We start from the raw sequence: 24,373 nt of genomic DNA, 5'->3' as shown, positions 1-24,373 counted from the left end.
ATCAACCTACCGTGATGCATGCAGGGTCATGTAGTCCACGTCAGAAATTCAGGCTAGGCGGAAGGGCTCGGGAAAAGGAAGTGAGAACGCCGCGAACGTAAGGAACGTATCTGGAATGGAGAAGGCGAGGAACAGATAAAGCATTAGGCGGAAGTGACGCTCTCCTCGCTCGGGGCGGAAGTTCCCCGCCCCACCCGTAAGAATTAGGGTTTGACTAGAGACAAGTAAGGATCTTGCCCGGTCTCGAGTTGTCCACGGCTCCTCCTCCTCCTGTCGCTGCGGGCGTGATTCCTGGGACTCAGGTATTTTCCTTTGCTGTCCTTCTGCAGCGCAGGCTTTGACAGAGTTCTGCTGGAGTGCCGCAGGTGTTAGAGTAAGATGTAAAGAAATGAACGGGAGCAAGCAGGGACAGAGGCGACATCTTCTTGTGCAGGGCTCGTTATCGCAGTAAACGCGTTGCTGTCTACAGCCCTGAGTAAGGGCGATCCTATCCTCCTGCCGTCCGCATACTGGTACGAGAGATCCGGACTAAGGCCAAGCTCAGAGCTCGCGTACTTTTTTTCAAATCTCGGTGTTTTGGGACCTTACTCTCCCCGTCCTCTCCTACCTACCCCCACCCCCCGCTCCGCCTCAGTCCCCTTTTCCTACTTCTCTAACCTTCGGGTTGTGAAGGGTTGATGATTTTCTGTCGTTTTCCCTTATCCTCATCACTTTAAGTTCTCTTTGAAAACGTACGTGATCTGCAGATAAATCTATTTTTCCTTGTAACTAACCTTCTGTCCCTTATAGGTTCTCAAAGTCTAATGCAGTTCCTCTGTGGGACTCACCCTTTCCCTCCGCTAGCTCCCTCTGCCACCCCAACCTCCCTGCAGGATCTTCGCGCAGCTCTGCAGCCAGCCTTTCAGTCTCCTGGAAACCGAGATTGCAAAGACAATTTCAGTTGCGGTTGAAGTTCTTTGCCTCACTGTCCTAAGAGAATTCCGCCCTATGGTTTCAGAGCCGATAATAGACATTTCTTTGTTTTAGGCGAACTGTGAATTTGGTGAGCAGTCTTTCTTCCTTGTAATTAAACGTAGGCGGAAACAATTGAAGAGCCGGAGTGCCTAGTGTGAGGCAGAGTTCTTTCAAGTGTGGAAGAGAATATTTTGGGGAAGTAATAATACAATTGTTTTTGAATGACCCAGTGAGAAAATTCTGTTATCATTTGAAGTCTCCAGCTTATGCACTTAAAATGCAAGTGTTCCTATCCAGTTCTGTACCGCACAGAATGTCTCCTGAATCCTTAAGTCCTTAGAATGACAAACCAATTTTATAAAAATATTTGCTGGATAAGTAAGGCAAGTTCAAAAATCATTTCTGGATATTGTCTTAAAGTACAATTTGATTATTATAGGTTTCTTTTTTCCTTTTCTTTTGGAAGTAGAATAAATGTAAATGAAGCCTGTGTAAACATGCATCCTTCTGCTTTGGTTTAAATTCTAGGATGTTAGTTGATTTTAATTAATCATGTTAGTGTTTAAATGAATCTACCTTGATTTGGTTTGACTAAATTTCAGTAGACCAAAAACTTTTTTTTTTTTTTAATTTTGTGGGTAGGATAAGGGCAGAAGAGTGAAAACCAAGACATGATTTTGACAGTTGTCGATGAGGAAGAATGTCAGTTTCTCATATATCCAGTGAAAGAAGTTCAAATTCATACTTTTACTCATGTATGCTGTATGCTAAGATATCAGGAACTCAATTCAGACTAAACCAAAAGAATGATATACACATCAGAATGTAACATTAGAATGCCAGTTTATGTTGGAATAGAAGATAATTCTTTCCAGTGATCAGAATGTTCAGGTTGAAAATCCAGTGCATTCTTTCCTGTATCCAAGAACTTGGGAAGTTGTGTGGTAATCATGGAACAAAGAAAATGAACTTGGAAAGTCGTGAATTATATAGCATCATTAAAATTATTGGTAGAAGTTTAAGAATTACCTGTTCTCTCTATAAACAATACTTTTCAAGAGGTTTGAATGCTTAAATCAACTACTTATATCCTTTTCCTTGAAATAAAGCAAGATGAGTTTTCATTTTAACCCCCTTTTCTTAGGGCCCTGTAGAGCACTGTGTTATAGATTGCAATCTGTTTTATATCTATTACCTTTAATTTCCTTGATGAAGACTTGGAAGATGCATTATTCTCTATGATGGATATTTAGGAAATGGGACCTTATCAGCATCCCATATCTTACTGATTATCTTTTAGGGTTGAAAGTGAAAGTCCCTGAGTCGGGTCCAACTCTTTGAGACCCCATGGAGTGACTATACAGTCCATGGAATTTTCCAGGCTAGAATACTGGATTGTGGGTAGACTTTGCTTTCTCCAGGGGATCTTGCCTACCCAAGTATCCATCCCAGGTCTTCCGCATTGCAAGCAGATTCTTTACCAGCTGAGGCGCCAGGGAAGCCCATCTTTGAGGGTTATTTTGTGGAAAATAAATCTCATCCATTTAATGTGTGTTCTGATTATTTCTGTCATGAAACAAATTTAAAAAAATCTTATTCTTTAATTCTAGGGATCAAGGGAATTCTAGACATTGTGCATTGACTTTTGTTTTGTATTTATCTATATATAGAGATATGATAAAACTTTCTTAAATTTCAGAGTAGTGGAATACACTATTGGGTATATTAATAGTACACCTCTGAAAGTTGAAAGGGAGTAATTAAGAATACATTGCAAATAGCAAATTCAGATTTTAGAAAGTTAAAATAGTAGTTTCAAGAAAGTTTAGTTAAATTAATGGGTTATAAGAATGTGTGATACATACCTTAATTTTTTGAACTGAAGTTAAGATAAACACAGTTGCCCTAAAAACATCCCTTATTTCCATAGTCAGAATAAAATATATATTGGTTGGATTAACCACTATAGTTTTTTCCTTGTTCTTACTCAAATTTACAGACATCGAGGGATATTGGAAATAAGTGCATTCTGTAAACTGTTAAGAATTTTGTATAGTTTAAGAAGTTATTGTGAAGAAATGCTATGTGAATGAAAAGTGCTCTTAACATTAACAAGTAATTATACTTATACTATTATTTACTGTTTGCTGTGTGCCATACACTCTGCCGAGTCCTTAATATTAACTCATTAAATCCTCACAACAGTTTTCTGAGGTTACACCATCTACATTTGCACTACGGCACATTTTGTGGGTGTTTCCATTGGAAAGTAATTACTGCAATTAGTCATTTTAGCTACTTGCTTAGATCTTTGGAAACGTTTTGAGGGAGGAGGCTGTTGAAACTAGGGATTAAATTAGGTTTTTCCATCATTAATCATTCATATCTATTACTATGTATTATTTGATTGTATGTATTTTAATTTTCCTCTTTGAGTTTCTGTTCTGAGGCTTTTTGGTTTCTTGCTTGAGTCAAAACTTTATAATACGGTTAAGAAATTATGAGCTTATTTTTATCCATGTAGAATTAGATAGGTTTTCTTACTGTGTATCAGTGTTATATTTCATTTACTTAGATTTATGTCCCAAATCCACTGTTCATTTCAAGTCAAAAACTGTACTTTTAAACAATAAAAAAAAAACCTGTTGCATTTTAAGCAGTAATCTTTATAAATTAACAGAATTTCACGTTTTTTCTAACCAGGTTTTCAGTAGATGGGTTAATTCTATAACTTCGAGCTTTTACTGGATGTGGTAATGGCTTTGGGGACTTGCTTTCTTCTGTATTATTTTGGAATCTATGTACAGTGAGTGATTTGTATAACAGGCTTCTAATTTTACTTTTGTTAACTCCAGATATAATGAAAGTCAATCTCAGATAAAAGGAAAATATGCCACCTTGTTCCATAGGTTCAGCGTTAAAATTATATGCCTCTTGAGGTTTGACAGCAAACAACAAAATTCAGTAAAGCAATTATCCTTCAATTAAACAATAAATAAATTTAAAAAATTATATGCCATAATTAGTTGAATTCTGTGAGAACTGAAATGTGGAAAAGAAATTTAAACAATTCTTGTTTCTCCTCACCATTTGTTTGCTCTTATTGTAGCAGATAATTGCCTCCCAGCTGATTTCAGCATTACGGTTTTGTAGCGTAGGTGTCAATTAAGTATAATAACTCAGAACTTGACCTTCATTAGCTTGGTTTCAGAATCTAAAATTGTGAAGTTGCTGTAGACAATGGAAAGTTTGAGTCTAATTTTATCTACATTTGCTGATTGTATCTTTCTGTTATGGTTTAAAATGCTTTTCTTTTCTCTTTATTTCTTACAAATTAATGCTTGGATCAAGTCTATTGACTTCGTTTGATTTTGGTGTGTGTGTGGTGGTTATAGGTGGTGTTATGATCTTCTATCAGAAGGCCCTGTTGTCTGGTGGTTTCTGTTTTTGTGATGTTAGCAGCCCTTCGTAACCAATGCCTGCCTCTGTTACTTCGTTAAGATTGAGAAATGGTGATATTCTGTCATTCCTTCTCTAAAAACTGGGGTGCTTTTATAAGGAAAAACTGACCCTCATCTGTTTGGTAACCCACTTGTACAGTTAATATAGGAAGTTCAGTTGCTCAGTCGTATCCGACTCTTAGCAGCCCCCTGGACTGCGGCATGCCAGGCTTCCCTGTCCCTCACCAACTCCTGGAGCTTGCTCAAACTCATGTGCGTCAAATCGGTGATGCCATCCAACCATCTCATCCTCTGTCCTCTTCTCCTGCCTTCAGTCTTTCCCAGCATCAGGCTTTTTTCAAATGAGTCAGTTCTTTGCATCAGGTGGCCAGAGTATTGGTGTTTCAGCTTCAGCATCAGTTCTCCCAGTGAATGTTCAGGACTGATTTCCTTTAGGATGGACTGGTATGATCTCCTTGCAGTCCAAGGGACTCTCAGGAGTCTTCTCCAATGCCACAGTTCCAAAGCATCAATTCTTCAGTACTCAGCTTTCTTTAATGGTCCAATTCTCGCATCCATACTTGACTACTGGAAAAACCATAGCTTTGACTATATGGACCTTTGTTAGCAAAGTAATGTCTTTGCTTTTTAATATGCTGTCTAGGTTGGTAATAGCTTTTCTTCCAAGGAGCAAGTGTCTTTTAATTTCATGGCTGCAGTCACCATCTGCAGTGATTTTGCAACCCAAGAAAATAAACTCTGTCACTGTTTCCATTGTGTCCCCTTCTATTTGCCATTAAGTTCTGGGACTGGATACCATGATCTTAGTTTTTTGAATGTTGAGTTTTAAGCCAGCTTTTTCACTCTCTTTCACTTTCATCAAGAGGCTCTTCAGTTCTTTGCTTTCTGCCATAAGGGTTGTGTCATCTGCATATCTGAGGTTATTAATATTTCTTCCGGCAATCTTGATTGCAGCTTGTGCTTCATCCACCCCGGCATTTCACATGATGTACTCTGCATATAAGTTAAATAAGTAAGGTGACGGTCTACAGCCTTGACATAATCCTTTCCCAATTTGGACCCAGTCCATTGTTCTGTGTCTGGTTCTGTTGCTTCTTGACCTGCATACAGATTTCTCAGGAGGCAGGTAAGGTGGTCTGGTATTCCCATCTCTTTAAGAATTTTCCAGTTTGTTGTGATCCACACAGTCAAAGGCTTTAGCATAGTCAGTGAAGCAGAGATAGGTGTTCTTGGAATTCCCTTGCTTTTTCTATGATCCACCATATGTTGGCAATTTGATTTTTGGTTCTTCTGCCTTTTCTAAATCCGGCTTGAGCACCTGGAAGTTCTCAGTTCACGTTCTGTTGAAGCCTGGCTTGGAGAATTTTGAGCATTACTTTGCTAGCATGTGAGGTGAGCACAATAGTTTGGTAGTTTGAACATTCTTTGACATTGCCTTTCTTTGTGATTGGAATGAAAATTGACCTTTTCCAGTCCTGTGGCCACTGCTGAGTTTCCCAAATTTGCTGGTATATTGAGTGCAGCACTTTCACAACATCATCTTTTAGGATTTGTGATGTAGGAAAGGTATGATAAATGCTTGATTCTTTCCCTTTAATGGCTTGGATTCAAATAATGAGTTGATCCATTAGCATCTTCTAGTGGTGATCAATTTTTTAAAATTGTCATAATTGTGTTACTGTGAACTCATGGATTTCAGCATGCCTGCTATGTTTTCATCAACTGCAGTTACTACAGTGGATGATCGGTTTGTCCCATCTGTGACTACTGAAGGCCTGCTCAGCTTGGCTCCAAAGTTTCTATGACCTTAGTCATCACTGATAGCTTTATTGCTATCTAGTGTGTAATGATTCCAAATTTATCTTGACTTTTTCTGTCCTAGGTCTAGAATCAGCTGTTTGTCCAAGGAATTCTATGTCCTTAGAGGGAAACAGTGTTTAGGGACCCCATCTGGTGCTAGGAGTGCTCTGTGCTACTGGGTTGGTCATAATTTCTAACCCTTTTCAGTTGACAGAGCTCAAAAATATAATTTAATTTTTTTCTTAATTATACATTTTATACATTTGTATCTTGTATGTATTTTGTTATATGCATAATTTATATAGTTAGTGTGTATAATATTGTTTATATATATACATTTATTCTGTTATTTTCACTTCAAAATCCGACTACAGGGACTTCCCTGGTGGTCCAGTGGCTAAGACTCCATGCTCCCAATGCAGGCAGCTTGGGTTCAATCCCTGGTAAGGGAACTAGATCCCACATGATGCAATAAAGATCCGGTATGCCAAAACTAAAACTCAGAGCAGCCAAATAAATAAAACATTAAAAAAAATCAGACTGCAGGGTTTATGTTTAATATCTCAGCCTTATGTCTTTCTCTCTTTCCTCCTTTACTAAAAATCCCAGGTCACGAATGATGACCAGGGATGATAGAGTTAGAAATGTCCGATAATTACGTACCATGGCAGTGCACAGTAACCATTTCAGAATACAAATAACATCTTCAGCAACTATGTGAAGTGGTATAAGATTTTTTAAGGCACACCTCTCTAGGGATGGCCCATCAAATTACTGTTTTAAAGTTACTTGGTATGGTATGGTTAGACTGCTAACTGAACATTGGGTTCCTTTGTTTCCTTTTATTTTCAAATTGTTGTTTTTAAGGTTTAATTTTGCTTTATAATTATGTAAAATACTACCTTAATTCCATAGTCAAATCTATAAAAATGGAATATGTTCAAAGATGTGTAGCTTTATCTCTATCCCCTCCACTCTGTTGTCTCCCTCCTCTGGTAGGTAACCTTTTTAAAAATATACCAAGTTATATTTCCTTAAAAAAAGAAAAAGTGGGTATATATATTTGTAACCCCCCCCTTTCTTAAATAAATACTGGCATACTGTACGCATATTTCTCTTCCATGCTTGGATCAGGAAGACCCTGCAGAGTAGTATATACAGAGATTCCTCATTCCCATTCACAGCTACATAGTATTCCATTGTGTGGATATGCCATGGGTTTCTTTCACCCACCCTTTTGTTGGTGGGCATTAGAGCTTAAAATTCTTGGTTTGTTGCCTTTTGGTCTCTCAAATACTAAAGTAAAAAGCATAAGGTATTATTCTTTTGCTTTTACAAATAGACCTGTAGTTATTAGCCTTATGCATTTGTCTTTATATATTTTTTGCCAGTGTGTATTTTTTGATAATTTCTTAGAAGTAGAACTGTTAGATTAATGAGTAAATGCAAATGTAATTTTGCTAAATTTTCCAGATCTATTTCCAGAGGTCTCATTCAGTGTTCTCACGGGGATGGATGAATGTGCCTGTTTCTCATAGCCTCACCAAAAGTATATTGTCAGGAAAGCATTGTTATTAATAACTCCATATAGTTGTTTTTTGGTGTGTTTTTTTGTGGCATTTTCTTTTAATTTTGCAACCCCATGGACTATACAGTCCATGGAATCCTCCAGGCCAGAATACTGGAGTGGGTAGCCTTTCCCTTCTCCAGGGGATCTTCTAAACCCAGAGGTCAAAACCAGGTCTCCTGCATTGCAGGCAGATTCTTTACTAGCTGAGCCACAAGGAAAGCCTTTAATTAAGTACAAAGACTTTTCCAGTCACGTCATATGGAGATCATTTTATCCATTCTCTGTTTGGCTGCCAGTCTTTTGTCTCTCTCCTCAGCAGTGGTAAAGCAAATACCCTTTCCTTGGGGAAGAGAGATCCATGGTTTGTTGCCTTTGCCAATAATGAAAATGTTTGAGAGCCGAGTGGCAAAGTTGTTGCCGTTGGGGTCTTCCACATGAACTACATCTAAAGAACCTGGATGTCTCTTCCGGTTGGTAATCACACCAATTCTTTTCAGTTTAGCAGTTCCAGTCACCGTGCACAGGTTACTAATTTAATGAAACCAGTAATCTTGTCTGTCTCCAAGGCAATTTGAATGGTGTCCTTCACTTTGATGAGGGATCAGGGTAAAGGATGGTGCGAGCATATGGGTCTCCAGATGAAGGATTCCTTTTGTCCCCACAAAGATCTTTCTCACTTTGCACAACTTACACTTGGCCTCGTCAGGTGTAATATGATGAAGAGCAGAGCGACCCTTCATGTCATAGATCAAACGAAAATTCTCTCCAGTCTAATAATGCTGATGACATCCATAAAATCAGCAGGGTAGGTTATTGGTGGGACTTTGCCATTGATCTAAATGAAATGCTGCTGCAAATCTTTACTTCATCTCCTGTTAGGGCATACTTAAGTCTAGGGAAATGATTAGGGGGAGACATTCCCTCAGCTTGTGGGGACCAGTAGATGGCCGAGGGGCAAACGCACCGGTCAGTTTATCCAGCATCCAGTTTTTTGGAGCTGCTACAGCCTCCAGGTGCTTCTTGGGACCTCTACCTGTGGTTGTGCTGGGCACAAAAAGAGGCCTCCATATAGTTTTATTTTTATTATTTATTTATTTTTTTAAAAATTAGAATTTTTTATTGGGGTATACTTATTTTGTGATGCAGAACAATAACTTTTAAAGCTACATACTATAAAAGTGCTTATTATACATTATTTAGATGCTTTATAAAACAATAATAATTCAAATCTTCGATAAACCATGTCACAATAGGGAAATATTTGTTTCCATAAAAATTTTAATAATACATTCATATTTTTTGCTTTCTCTAGGTTTATGTTTGTGGTACTTTATCACTTTAGGATAACTGTCCTTTTTGTGATGCAAGAGTTTTCCATTAATTCAACCTGAAATGGCAATTTAAAAAAATTTTTTGTGATTTCAGAGTACATTTACTTATTTCATTAAAAGATAAGTTCCTTATTGAGTATTATTTAGTCATTTTAGCCTTCTTCTAAGTGATAGGTGCTTTGTAAAAGGTAAAATTGGTTATAACCTTTTATTCTTGAAGTTTTGCCCAAATCTTAACATGAAATAGTCCTGTAATTTCCAGTGCTAACCTGAGCCAATAGATACAATAATTGGACTGTTTATCTATTTTGTGTTACGAATAAATCCAGATGCCACATCATAGCACAAATTTCTTATTCACTCATCTCCTAAAGTTTATCTGAGAAAACAGAAATATGTATTCCATAAACAGTTTGAGTTAATCTTTAGTCAGTGCCCTTGGGATCTTTCTATAACAGTGAAATCTATTCAGTATGTACCCCTAGAAAAGGCACCTTTGATCAAAAGGCAGATACAGAGGCAATGAAGTATTCATCTTAATGCTTAACCAAATCATATTTTTCTCTCTGTTTGCCCAATAAATGATATTCACATAGCAAATTCTTCATTATCCAAATGGGAATAAAGCATTCTAATATATCAAATATTATGTTTAATAGAAACATGTGATACATAGATTTCTTATAATCAGAAAGCAGAAGAGAACAAGGTATAAAGAGGAACTAAATAAATGTTAATTTACTTCTTTTGGGGGAAAAAAAAAATCCCTTAGTAAACTATTAAAGAAATCAATCTTTACCAAAAAAACATTAAGAACAAAACTTAATCACCATTAATGAGATCTCAGAAATGAATCCAAATACAAAGAAAGCCAATGGTTTTTGACTGTCGTACCTAAGAAAGGTGGCTGGCTATGTACAGAAAGTGACTCTAATGTTTAAGCGCAAGAAAAGAAAAGCAACGCTCTAGAAAAACAGTAATAAAAGCTGTTGTTTACTCTTCATTTGCTCTGTTCCTGAGATAGAGCTAAGTGCTTATTATGTATTAATACATTCCTAACAACTGTGTAGTTTATGTGGCATGACCATTTTGGAGCTGAGAAAATAAAGATTCATTTTTTGAGCAATTTAAAAAATTTGTTTAAGGTCAAATAGCTAAGTTTCAGAGTGGGAATTTTTGAATCAGAGTTCAAAGTCCACAGTCCTTCTAAAATTTACTAAAAACTTTAGCTAACAGTTTTTAACTTCTGGGGAAAGGACACTCTTGTGGGCTTTTTAACACATTTTGCCACATTGTATGTACACACAAATTGCCAGGAGAAATAGCAACAGCCTCAGAGAACACAGATGAAACCACTCTCATGGCAGAAAGTGAAGCGAGATTAAAGAGCCTCTTGATGCGGGTGAAAGAGGAGAATGAAAAGGCTGGCTTAAAACACAGCATTAGAAAAATGAAGATCATGGCTTCCAGTCTCATCACATCATGGCAAATAGAAGGGAAAAAAGTGGAAACAGTGATAGATTTCATTTTCTTGGGCTCCAAAATTACCATGGACGGTGACTGCAGTCAAGAAATTAAAACATGCTTTCTTCCCGGAAGGAAAGCTATGACAAACCTAGACAGCATATTAAAAAGCAGAGACATCACTTTGCCAACAAAGGTCCATCTAGTCAAGGCTATGGTTTTTCCAGGTGTCATGTACAGATGTGAGAGTTGGACCATAAGGAAGGCTGAGTGCTGAAGAATTGATAGTTTTGAATTGTGGTGCTGGTAAAGACTCTTGAGAATCCCTTGGACAGCAAGAAGATCAAATCAGTTAATCCTAAAGGAAATCAATCCTGAGTATTCAGTGGAAGGAGTGATGCTAAAGCTCCAATACTTTGGCCACCTGATATGAAGAGCCAACTGATTGGAAAAAGACCCTAATGCTAGGGAAGAATGAAGGCAAAAGAAGGGGAAGCAGAAGATGAGATGATTAGATGGCATCACTGACTCAATGGATATGAATTTGAGCAAACTCCAGGAAATAACAGAGGACAGAGGAGCTGGCATGCTACAGTTCATGGGGTCACAAAGTCGGACATGATTTAGTGACAACAACAACAAATGTTACGTTATGTTAGTCACTCAGTTGTGTCTGACTCCATATGACTCCATGGACTGTAGCCCACCAGTCTCCTCTTTCCATGGATTTCTCCAGGCAAGAATATCAGAGTAGGTTGCCATTTCTTCTCCCAACAAAGAATATGCTGCTGCTGCTAAGTCATTTCAGTCGTGTCCGACTCTATGTGACCCCATAGACGGCAGCCCACCAGGCTCCCCCGTCCCTGGGATTCTCCAGGCAAGAACACTGGAGTGGGTTGCCATTTCCTTCTCCCTCCATATAGTTTTAATTCATTTGATTACAAATGAAGTTGAACAATTTTTCATATACTTAAGAACCACATATTTTTTAACCTCCTGTTCATTTCTTTAGACTGTTTTTTCTGTAGTGCTAGAGTATTTTAGGAATGTTTTATTTATTGATGTTGCATCTTTATATATATTATAAATATTTTTCTCAACCTTATTCACATGTTTTTCCTTGCTTCTGAATATTTTAACTATTCAAAGTTTTTTAAGGTAATTAATCTGACCTGTCTTTTCACTTGTACCATAGTTAGGAAACTATTCTTCAATCTCAAGTTATAGAGAGATTCGCACCATTTTATCCAAATACTTCTATATTTTCATTTTTTCCATTTATACCTCTGATCCATTAGGAATTTATCTTGGTGTAGATATGTGGAAGTAAAGTGGCTCAGTCATGTCTGATGTTATGCACCGAGCCCGTATCTCTGAATCCACCGAGAGAGCAAGTCCACCACAGTAATGCAAAGGCAAGAAGGGAGTTTATTTCTAGCGTGCTAGGGCCCAAGTCTCTTCCAGCACAGTGGAATCCGACAAGAGCCCTGAACAAAGGAGTATGGCGGCTTATATACAGGCATTTCTTTGTCTCAGTTACAGGAGTAGCTGGCGTTACATGATTGGCCAGGCAGGATGAGCGCATGTCCTGTCTCTTTCTGGTAAACATGACTCAGGTCCTAGAGCCCGTCTTTTGGTCCCTAACATCTGACTCTTTGCAACCCCATGGACTATAGCCTACCAGGCTCCTCCATCCATGGGATTTTCCAGGCAAGAGTACTGGAGTGGGTTGCCATTTCCTTCTCTAGGGGATCTTCCCGACCCAGGGATCAAACCCCGGTCTCCCGCATTGTAGGCAGACGCTTTACTCTCTGAGCCACAAGGGAACTCCCAGATATGTGGAAGGGATCTAATTTTATCTTTTTTTCTTGTGGCTATTCTGTTATCTCAACATGTTTACTTAAAAGTCACACTTTTCCTCACTGATTTTGAAATGCTGCCTTTATCATAAGCTAAATTTTCATATGTTAAATTATCTATTTCTGTATTTTCTATTCTTCTCCACTGATTTGTTTCTCCAAACCAAACATTCTTTTTAATCCACAACAGATTTTACAAATGAGAATGTTCAAGTTTAGAGTAAGCAATTTGCCTAAAGTCTGCAGCTACAAAGTAGTCAAATGTTGACTTGAACCCATTCATCTCTCTGGCCCTGAAATTTACACTTTGACTCAGCGTTCTTTCCCGTTTTCCATGGTACTTACCTTTCATTGTGCACAAGGTTATTGATAAGATAAATGAAACTGTGTAAAGCTGGCAAAGGTCAGGTTTTGAAGATTCGGAATTCTTGCTTCCGTGAGCTATTTTTAGCCATTTATGGGTAAATAAGAACCAAGTATAGTCACAGTTGTAATTCATAGTTTTGAAGGAGGTACAGTTATAATTTGCAATAATTTTAAAGTAGTTACACTTGTGCTGGAAATATTTTAACTGATTTTAAAACAGTAACGTGCATAAGAACGCTAACACATTCTTGAAACACAGATTGCTGCTCCTCCTCCTCTGTAGTTTCTGAATCCTGAGGTTAGGTATGTGCTTGGGCTCAAGAATTTGCATTTTATCAGATCCTAGGTGATACTGATGCTGCTAGTGCAAGGATCATATTTTGGGAACCATTGTTTTAAAGCTTTCTCTTTTTAAAGTTCTGTGAATTTCTTTAAAGTCAAATTTCTTGAGTAAGAGAAGTCAAATTTAAAGTGTTAAAAATGATGTGTTATGACAGATCTTCAATGTAATTCGTTTTAAGTTCCCTGTATTTACTTGCCTGTTTAAAGTTCATAGTTCAAATCATTTTGGTTATAAGAATATAATCTCTTAAACTTTATTCTCAGTAGTTCTGAAAGGGAGTGGGCATCGTGTCATTTGTATCCAGTCCAATGATAGAAATTTGTGTGGGTGTTCTTTTAAAAATGTATGTCATCTTTACCAGTATCCTTCCTTGAGTGGTTTTTAAAACTTTGATCATTTTTATTATTTTGGAGAGAAAAAAGGAGAAATACTATAAAGGGTATAAGTATAGGGAAACTGCTTCATCGTGGTATTCTGACCTTGCATGTATCCGTATAGGCAAAAGCTTGGACTGTGGCACTGAAGCTTATCTGAGTCTTGGAACACCCTGTGATTCTCTTGGAACATGAGAGGAAGGTCTTTAAGGAACTGCTACAAAGCCATCTCCCGCATGCCTCTCTGTCTCCCCTGGAAATCTGCCATGATGCGGTTTCTCTTTACCTTCCTAGAGTGATGGGGCTTCCCTGGTAGCTCAGACAGTAAAGAATCTTCCTGCAATGCAGGAGACCTGAGTTCAGTTCCTGGGCTGGGAAGATCCTCTGGAGAAGGAAATGGCAACCGACTCCAGTATTCTTGCCTGGAGAATTCCATGGACAGAAACCTGGCGGGCTTCAGTCCGTGGGGTTGCAGAGTCAGACACAACTAAGCAACTGACACACACAAGTGTGATGAGGTATGGGACTTTCGCATAGTAGAGCTGTGGGATGCAAAAGTGCTGCTGCCATCCAGCCTCCTTTGTATGCATTTTCCTTTTTGATGTGTGGGGCAGGGATCCAGGGAGCTTAGTCTTCTACTGTCTGTGAGTAATGAATAAACTGTCTAAATATAAAAGTGGCTTACTGTATCTTTTCTGGTCAGATTAGTCAGGCTTTGGCCTTGACCTGTTTGTATTTGTTCATTTAACACTAAGTCAGCTTTGTTCATTTTTTGGTGAGCATGGAAGGGAGTCACATGGTTTTAGCTGGCAAAAACTGAATATTCCTAAGGAAGATAATAAGTAGTACGTAACAGTTGTCAGGTACTTACTGGGTACCATTTTGTGTGTGCTTTGCAGATGAGGAAACTGAGACTTTAAGATCACTTTTCTAAGGTCACATCGCTATCAGTATTGTAACCCAAGGAGCCTGATTTCCAGAGCCTAGTTTCTTAAAATCGTACCCTCGTGCATATTTGGATATGTGTCATATTTACCCAGGGATAGCGGAGCCTGGTGGGCTGCCATCTATGGGGTCGCACAGAGTCGGACACGACTGAAGCGACCTCGCAGCAGCAGCAGCATATTTACCCAAACATTTGTGGGTTTGTGTGTTGCATGTGTACATATATGTGTTTATTTACAAATCAGTATTGTGTTAAACTTTCATATCATGTTAATGGTAATTTGCCAGTCTTCAATTGCATACACAAAAATCAGTTTAATTTTTGATCTATTACTATATGATTTCTTCTTACACTAAAAATGGCTCTAACCAATAACTCCTTAACTTGTTTTGAGAATCAACAATTCTTTAATACTTTATGTAGTCCAAGATGTCTGTGGTACAAAGTAGATTTCTTACCCAATAGTAAGAGATTGTACAATGTAAAAAGCAGAGTACCTCTTAGGCAGACAATGTTAAAAAAAAAAAAAAAATCACTAGTAATGGCTTAATAATGAATAAAATAATATTTATCACAAACTTACTAAATGATAGACACTATTCTAAGCCCTTCATATGTATAAACACATTTAATCCTCAAAACAATTCTATATTATTGTTATTGAGTAACTTTCACCCTTTGGTTTTTTCACACAGCTCTCAGATTTCCTTTTTTTGTTAAAGGATTCCATACTCATAATACATGTCTGGAAGTTCTTCTCTTCATCAGCTGTTTTACTTTGCTTAGATCCCTTTTAAAGGATGGTTCCCCAAATCTGTATTCCAGATATGGTCTGACATTTGCAGAGCCAAGTGGAATGTTTCCTCTCTAGTTCTATGTATTATAGTTCTATCAATGCACATTAAACCTCCCTGAGATTCACATCCAACAGGTGAGTCTTTTCTCTCTTACTTTATACTTGTATAGTTGTTCTGGAATCCACTATAGAATCGCAACATTTATCCCTCTTAAATTTCTTCTTGTTAGATGTCAGGTCTTTTTGGATACCTGTTTTACTGGCTGATGTATTTGTTGTCCTCTGCAGCTTCGTATCATCTGCAGGGCTGAAGGGCCTGCCCCAGTATCTTCATCTTGGCCTTATACCGTACCAGCAGACACCTCCCTCCAGGTAGACCTCATCCCATTAAGTAGTATTCTGTAGTGTGGTTATCCAACCACATGCTAATGTAGCTAACTGAACTAGCTTATTATACTTTTGGTTTTGTTCTCAAAATCATGTCGTTAAATATCTTGTATTTTTCTGATCTGGAAGTCTTCTAAATACATTAAAAAGAAACCCCAAGATTCATCTGTGACATATCTTCTTGTTAGTTCGTCCATCCCAGTGTTAGAAATCACTACATCGTCTTCTCAGTATTCACAAGTCAAATCTTTAATAATTTGTTTAATAATGCTATCTAAAATTAACATTATCCTTTCCAAGATGTTAGTAGAAATTACTGTCTTATTTTTTAAAATTTTCTTTAGTCTTGTGGCGCTGGCGGTGATTCAGGGGTCTCATTCAGAGGTTCTTTTAAATATCGTAGGACATAATTATTTGGTCTGGGAGAGGTATGAACTTATAAAGTAGCTAGATCTCCTTTTTTTCTCGCTTAATTTGCTTTTTAAAAGATTTAATTTTTTAGAACAGTTTTAGGTTCACAGCAAAATTGAGGAACGTACAGAGGTTTCCCATTTATACCCTTCACCAGCACATGCATACCTTCCCCCATTATCCATGTCCCCCACTATAGTGGTGCATTTGTTTCAATCGATGAGCTTATATTGGCACATTATCCCCCAAAGTCCATAATTTACCTGAGGGTTCATTCTCGGTGTTGTATATTCTGTGGCTTGGGACAGGTGTATAATGATACATATCTACCATTATAGTGTTATATAGAGTAATTTCACTGCCCTAAAGGTCCTGGGTGCTTTGCCTATTCATCTTCCCTCCCCAAAACCCCTAGCAACCATTGATATTTTTGCTGTCTTTATAGTTTTGCCTTTTCCAGAATATCATATAATTGGGCTCTTGCAGTGTATAGCATTGTCAGGTTCGCTTCTTTTCCTCGATAAGACATTTTCTCTACGTCTTTCAGAAGCTCGACAGCCCATTTCTTTTAGCACTGAATAATATTCCGTGGTCTTGGTGTAGCATAGTTTAATAGTTACCCATTCACCTACTGAAGGACACCTTGGTTGCTTCCAAGTATTGGCGCTTCAAAATAAAGTGGCTATAAACATCCATGTGCAAGTTTTTGTGTGGACATAAATTTTCAGTTCATTTGGGTAAATACTGAGGAAGGCGAATGCAGGATTGTATGGTAAGAGTATGTTTCGTTTTATAAGAAAGAAAAGAAAGTGAAGTCGCTCAGTTGTGTCTGACTCTTTGCAACCCCATGAACTGTGGCCTACCAGGCTCTTCCATCCGTGGGTTTTTCCAGGCAAGAATACTGGAGTGGGTTGCCATTTCCTTCTCCAGAAGATCTTCCCAACCTAGGGATTGAACCCAGGTCTCCCGCATTGTAGGCAGACGCTGTACCATCTGAGCCACCAGGGAAGTCACTTATAAAACTATACAGGTTAGTTATATAAGAAGCTATCAAAGTGTCTTCCAGAGTTGCTGTACAATTTTGGATTCCCCCTAGCCATGAATGAAAGTTCCTTTTGCCGCATATTGTCCCTCACATTGGCTGTTCTCAGTGTTCTGGGTTTTAACCATTCTAATAACTGTGAGTGAGGTAGTATTTCATTGTTGTCTTAATATGCAATTTCCTGATGACCAATGACAACGTTGCATCTGCTTACTTACCATCTGTATCTTTTCTGGTGAGGTTCTGTTAAGGTCTTTCTTTAATCCATTTCTTAATCAGGTTGTTAATTTTCTTATTGTTTAATTCTAAAAGTTCTTTGTTTAATTGAATAATAGTTCTTTATCAGTTGGGGTTTTCTACAGATATTTCCTCCCAGTGTGTTGTTTGTCTTCTCATTCTCTTGACAATGTTTTTCCCAAAGTAGAAGTTTTTGTGGGTTTTTTGTGTGTAAGTGAGTGTATGTGTGTTTGTTTTGTTTTTAATAGGGATGTCCAACTTACCGTTCTTTCCTGTATGGATTGTGCCTTGGTGTCATATCTAAAAATAATCATTGCCATACCCAAGGTCATCTAGAATTTACACTTGTGTTATCTTCTAAGTGTTTTATAGTTTTGCATTTTACATTTAGGTCTGTGATCCATTTTGAGTTAATTTTTCTGAAGGATATAAGGAAGGTCTGTGTGCAGTTTCATTTTTTTATTTGTGGATATCCATTCCACCTGCATTTGTTGAAAAGCTCCATTGTATTGCCTTTCTTGCTGTGTTAAAGATCAGCTAACTGTGTATATGGGTCTGTTTCTAGACTCTTTGCCCTGCTCCACTGGTCTATTTGTCTGTGCTTTCACTGGTGCCATTCTGTCTTCATTACTAGAGCTTTATAATAATGCCTGAAATTGGGTAGTATCAGTCATTTGACTTTATTCTTCTTTTTCAATATTGAGTTGGCTATTCTGGGTATTTTGTCTCTCTGTGAAAACTTTGGAATCAGTTTGCAACATCCACAAAATAACTTGCTAGAATTTTGATTGGGATTACGTTGAATCTGTAGTGCAAGTCAGGAAGAATCGACATCTTGATAATGTTGAGAGTCTTATCCATGAACATGGAATATCTCTCCATTTATTTAGTTCTTTGCTTTCTTTTATTAGAATTTTATACCTTTTTCTCATATAGATCTTCTACATATTTGTTAGATTTATATATAAGTATTTCAATTTTTGGAGAAGGCAATGGCAACCCACTCCAGTACTCTTGCCTGGAAAATCCCATGGATGGAGGAGCCTGGTGGGCTGCAGTCCATGGGGTTGCTAAGAGTCGGATACGACTGAGCGACTTCACTTTCACTTTTCAGTTTCATGCACTGGAGAAGGAAATGGCAACCCACTCCAGTGTTCTTGCCTGGAGAATCCCAGGGATGGGGGAGCCTGGTGGGCTGCCATCTATGGGGTCACACAGAGTCGGACACGACTGAAGCGACTTAGCAGCAGCAGCAGCAGCATTTCAATTTTAGGTGTTAATGTAAATGATAATATGTTTTAAATTTCAGATTTTACTTGTTCTTTGCTGCTTTATAGAAAAGTAATTGACTTTTGTATATTAACCTTATATCTTGCAAACTTGATGTAATTGCTTACTAGTTCCCGTGTTTGGGGTTTTTTTGTTTTGTTCTGGATTTTCTACATAGACAGTCATGTCATCTGCCAACAAAGATAGTTTTGTTTCTTTCTTTCCAATCCATATGCCTTTTATTTCCCTTTCCTGTCTCATTGTATTAAACAGGTGTCCTTTTTCATCCTCTTCTCTAATTTTCTGTATCATTCAGTTTCCTGTTTGTTGCTCACTTTTCATTCTGAATAACATCTCAGTGTTAAATCAGACAAATGAGAGTAGAGAGGGATATGTTTCACAAAACACCATTTTTAATTAATTGCATGTAAAGGAATTGAGTACCTAAATGTTTATAGACTTTCAGATGAAATTAATTTTGACCTAGCCTTTTGAAAATTCAAATTGGATAGAAGATGGGAGAGGAGAAAGTTTATAGACAAAATCTGGCAGATGGTAAGAAAATACTTATATAGAGCTGTTGTAATTACATGAGCTTTATTGGACTGAAAGGTCATCATGGAAAGAATGAAACTAGTGAAAGTGAGGATCACGAGAAGAGAATGAGACAAGTGCTGTATTCACAGCACTTCAGGTTTCGTGGAACTTAAGTTGTTAGGTGCCCAATATACTACTGGAGATCAGTGGAGAAATAACTCCCAGAAAGAATGAAGGGATGGAACCAAAGCAAAAACAATACCCAGTTGTGGATGCGACTGGTGATAGAAGCAAGGTCCGATGCTGTAAAGAGCAATGTTGCATAGGAACCTGGAATGTTAGGTCCATGAATCAAGGCAAATTGGAAGTGGTCAAAGGAGATGGCAAGAGTAAACGTCGACATTCTAGGAATCAGCAAACTAAAATGGACTGGAATGGGTGAATTTAACTCAGATGACCATTATATCTACTACTGTGGGCAGGATTCCCTTAGAAGAAACGGAGTGGCCGTCATGGTCAACAAAAGAGTCTGAAGTGCAGTACTTGGATGCAATCTCAAAAACGACAGAATGATCTCTGTTCATTTCCAAGGCAAACCATTCAATATCATGGTAATCCAAGCCTATGCCCCCGCCAGTAATGCTGAAGAAGCTGAAGTTGAACGGTTCTATGAAGACCTACAAGACCTTGTAGAACTAACAGCCAAAAAAGATGTCCTTTTCATTATAGGGGACTGGAATGCAAAAGTAGGAAGTCAAGAAACACTTGGGGTAACAGGCAAATTTGGCCTTGGAATATGGAATGAAGCAGGGCAAAGGCCAATAGTGTATTGCCAGGAGAACACACTGGTCATAGCAAACACCCTCTTCCAACAACACAAGGGAAGACTCTATACATGGACATCACCAGATAGTCAACACCGAAATCAGATTGATTATATATTCGTTGCAGCCAAAGATGGAGAAGCTCTATACAGTCAGCAAAAACAAGACCAGGAGCTGACTATGGCTCAGATCATGAACTCTTTATTGCCAAATTCAGACTGAAATTGAAGAAAGTAGGGAAAACCACTAGACCATTCAGGTATGACCTAAATCAAATCCCTTATGACTATATAGTGGAAGTGAGAAATAGATTTAAGGGACTAGATCTGATAGATAGAGTGCCTGATGAACTATGGACGGAGGTTCATGACATTGTACAGGAGACAGGGATCAACACCATCCCCATGGAAAAGAAATGCAAAAAAGCAAAATGGGGGGGGGAGGCCTTACAAATAGCTGTGAAAAGAAGAGAGGCGAAAAGCAAAGGAGAAAAGAAAAGATAAGAATGCAGAGTTCCAAAGAATAGCAAGAAGAGATAAGAAAGCCTTCCTCAGCAATGTGTGCAAAGAAGTAGAGAAAAACACAGAATGGGAAAGACTAGAGATCTCTTCAAGAAAATTAGAGATACCAAGGGAACATTTCATGTAAAGATGGGCACAATAAAGGACAGAAATGGTATGGACCTAACAGAAGCAGAAGATATTAAGAAGAGGTGGCAAGAATACACAGAAGAACTGTACAAAAAAGATCTTCACGGCCAAGATAATCATGATGGTGTGATCACTCACTTAGAGCCAGACATCCTGGAATGTGAAGTCAAGTGGGCCTTAGAAAGCATCACTACGAACAAAGCTAGTGGAGGTGATGGCATTCCAGTTGAGCTCTTTCAAATCCTGAAAGATGATACTGTGAAAGTTCTGCACTCAATATGCCAACAAATTTGGAAAACTCAGCAGTGGCTACAGGACTGAAAAGGTCAGTTTTCATTCCAATCCCAAAGAAAGGCAATGCCAGAGAATACTCAAACTACTGCACAATTGCACTCATCTTACACGGTAGTAATGTAATGCTCAAAATTCTCCAAGCCAGGCTTCAGCAGTACGTGAACCAGGAACTTCCAGATGTTCAAGCTGGTTTTAGAAAAGGCAGAGGAACCAGAGATCAAATTGCCAACATCCGCTGGATCATGGAAAAAGCAAGAGAGTTCCAGAAAAACATCGAGCAGAGGAACCAGAGGTCAAATTGCCAACATCCACTGGATCATGGAAAAAGCAAGAGAGTTCCAGAAAAACATCTACTTCTGCTTTATTGACTATGCCAAAGCCTTTGACTGTGTGGATTACAATCAACTGTGGAAAATTCTGAAAGAGATGGGAATACCAGACCACCTGACCTGCCTCTTGAGAAATCTCTCTGCAGGTCAGGAAGCAACAGTTAGAACTGGACATGGAACAACAGACTGGTTCCAAATAGGAAAAGGAGTGCGTCAAGGCTGTATATTGTCACCCTACTTATTTAACTTATATGCAGAGTACATCATGAGAAACGCTGGGCTGGAAGAAGCACAAGCTGGAATCAAGATTGCCGAGAGAAATATCAATCACCTCAGATATGCAGATGACACCACCCTTATGGCAGAAAGTGAAGAGGAGCTAAAAAGCCTCTTGATAAAAGTGAAAGAGGAGAGTGAAGAAGTTGGCTTAGAGCTCAGCATTCAGAAAATGAAGATATGGCATCTGGTCCCACCTCTTCATGGGAAATAGATGGGGAAACAGTGGAAACAGTGTCAGACTTTATTTTTTGGGGCTCCAAAATCACTGCAGATGGTGACTGCAGCCATGAAATTAAAAGATGCTTACTCCTTGGAAGGAAAGTTATGACCAACCTAGACAGCATATTCAAAAGCAGAGACATGACATTGCCAACAAAGGTCCATTTAGTCAAGGCTATGGTTTTTCCAGTGGTCATGTATGGATGTGAGAGTTGGACTGTGAAGAAAGCTGAGTGCCGAAGAATTGATGCTTTTGAACTGTGGTGTTGGAGAAGACTCTTGAGAGTCCCTTGGACTGCAAGGAGATCCAGCCAGTCCATTCTAAAGGAGATCAGTCCTGGGTGTTCATTGGAAGGATTGATGCTGAATTACCTGAAACTCCAATACTTTGGCCACCTCATGCGAAGAGCTGACTCTTTGGAAAGGACCCTGATGCTGGGAGGGATTAAGGGTGGGAGGAGAAGGGGACGACAGAGGATGAGACATCTGGATGGCATCACTGACTCGATGGACATGAGTTTGAGTAGACTCCGGGAGTTGGTGATTCATGGGGTCACAAAGAGTGACTGAGCGACTGAACTGAACTGAACTGAAACTTTATAAAACCATTTTCATGTAACCTTCTTCAAAATATGGTTGTATTTTTGTTTTATGGATGACAGAATTAATACTTGGATTTAGAAATGTACCAATTCCATATAATAGTATATGTCCCAGTTAGGACTAAAATGCATTATCTTGTATTTCCAAGGGCCCTGTTCTTCACTGATACTGTTACGTTTCTGTTGCCTCACCATAGTATCCTATACTCATAATTCTTACAGTTTGTTGTGTTTTCATGTGCATTGTCTAATTTGATCCTGAAAAACTTTGTGAGGTGCGTATAGTTCAGGTATTATTAATATTGGGCGTCCCAGGTTGTGCTAGTGGTAAAGAAGCCTGCGTGCCTTTGCTAGGAAACTTAAGAGATGTGGGTTCAATCTCTGGGCCAGGAAGATCTCCTGGAGAAGAGCATGGCAACCCACTCAGTATTCTTGGGAATTCCATGGACAGAGGAGCCTGGGGGGCTACAGTCCATAGGGTCTCAAAGAGTCGGATACGATTGAAGTGAGTTAGCATGCGTTCATGCATTATTAATATGATCTCACTTTGATAACGAAATTGAAGGTAAGCTAAAGTTAATGATGTGAAGTAGCCAGGACCACTTTCTTAATCCTTTTGTTTTTTGTGTGTGTCTACTCACCTTTCCTGTTGTTCATGTTTTTCTTTTTAGTCTAGATAATTAACTAGTTTTTTTTTTTTTTTATTTAATGAAGGCTTAAAAAAGAAGTTAAATAAGAGGTCAGTACTATAGTAAGTAAAAAGAACAGATCTAGATCTGAGCATATGCCTCCTGGTTGCTGTTTTCTTGAAATATTCTGTTCTGGAATAAAGTACCTACTGGAAAACCAACAAGTTTCTTGAGACTTGTCTGTACCCTGATTGAGAATTATCCTGTTAGATGTATATAGGATTATTTGGAGAGATCAGAAGTGGACGTTGGTGATATCAGTTATAATGTCATGTTAACAAAAATTTTTAACATTTATAAAATTCAGATGAAACAGATGTGAAATGATGACATTCTTAGTGAAGATCAAAGTTTTAATATTTGAGTATTTTCACTTAAAAATACCCCAGGAATGAAGTGATAGATTCTCCCCGGCCTACCAACATTCATATTATTTACTAAGGTCCAGAATTTTGTAATTTATTTGATACTTTTAAAATAGGAACTAATTTGCTTTTTTAAGAATTATTACTATTATCCCTGAAACTTGTGTTTGAAGAGTGAATGAGGAAAGAAACAGTTCGTATTGTGTGGATGCCTTATGTTCCTTTCATCTATTCTAAACAGCTGCTATGAGCCATTCTGAAATATTGGTGTATTAACTTCTTATGGCTGCTGTAACAAATTACCACAAACTCAGTTGCTTAAAATAACAGAACTTGATTCTCTTACAGTCACAGAGGCCGAAAGTCTCAAATTAGTAAGGCTGGACTGAAATAAGGTGTTGGCAGGGCTGTGTGCCCTCTGGAGGTTCCAGGGGAGAATGCGTGCCTCACCTCTTCCAGCTTCTGGGGGCCGCCCGGGTTAATTGGTTTGTGACTGCATCCCTCCAATCTCTGCTGCTGTGGTCAGATTACCTTCTTCTGTCTGTGTCAGATCTCCTTCTGCCTTCTTATGAAGTAAATGTGATTGTACTTAGATAATCCAGGATAATCTCACCATCTCAAAATCCTCAGCCACGCCTGTACAGTCTTTTTTTTTTTTTTTTTTTTTTTGCCATGTAAAGTACCATTCAAAGCTTCCAGGGATTAGTTTGGGGATGTCTTTTGCCAGAGCAGTTATTCAACATACCCCAATTCTTATTGCCTCTCACTTTTTCTTCATCTTTCCTGTCTCATCTGTTCTCTTCTCTTCTATTTTTATTCTTTTTCATCTTCCAGAAGCACAGGATGTTAAGTAGATGGAGTGGGTATGATCCAGACTTATCAGGATTTGAACTGATATGGTCTAGATCAGTAAGTGAGCCTTATTGCCCCTATAGAGTACCAGACTGTGTTCGCATTAATTTTTTGTCGGCATCG

At 38.3% G+C, this 24,373-nt stretch overlaps 2 protein-coding genes and 1 pseudogene across 5 annotated transcripts in view; 1 reads left to right on the top strand and 2 right to left on the bottom strand.

The window, feature by feature from the left end:
- The window catches only part of TOGARAM1 (TOG array regulator of axonemal microtubules 1), a 77,027-nt gene extending 76,100 nt beyond the window's left edge, over nt 1-927 (bottom strand). For both annotated transcript variants that reach the window (XM_042235321.2, XM_060401834.1), the window contains exon 1: nt 11-927. The gene's annotated coding sequence lies outside the window, so the exon portion shown is untranslated. The remainder of the gene's footprint in view (nt 1-10) is intronic.
- The window catches only part of KLHL28 (kelch like family member 28), a 36,615-nt gene continuing 12,438 nt past the window's right edge, over nt 197-24,373 (top strand). For 2 of the 3 annotated variants that reach the window (XM_004017920.5, XM_042235325.2), the window contains exon 1: nt 197-302. The gene's annotated coding sequence lies outside the window, so the exon portion shown is untranslated. Of the gene's footprint in view, nt 513-24,373 lie in introns of all 3 variants that reach the window. The other variant, XM_042235326.2, reaches the window with a different exon arrangement.
- On the bottom strand, nt 8,040-16,247 carry LOC114109067 (small ribosomal subunit protein eS4, X isoform-like; annotated as a pseudogene).

This window comes from Ovis aries, chromosome 18 (assembly GCF_016772045.2).
Source record: "Ovis aries strain OAR_USU_Benz2616 breed Rambouillet chromosome 18, ARS-UI_Ramb_v3.0, whole genome shotgun sequence".
Classification (NCBI taxonomy): Eukaryota; Metazoa; Chordata; class Mammalia; order Artiodactyla; family Bovidae; genus Ovis; species Ovis aries.
Note: the sequence above shows the minus strand (reverse complement) of the source record. Positions and strands in the feature narration are given on the sequence as shown.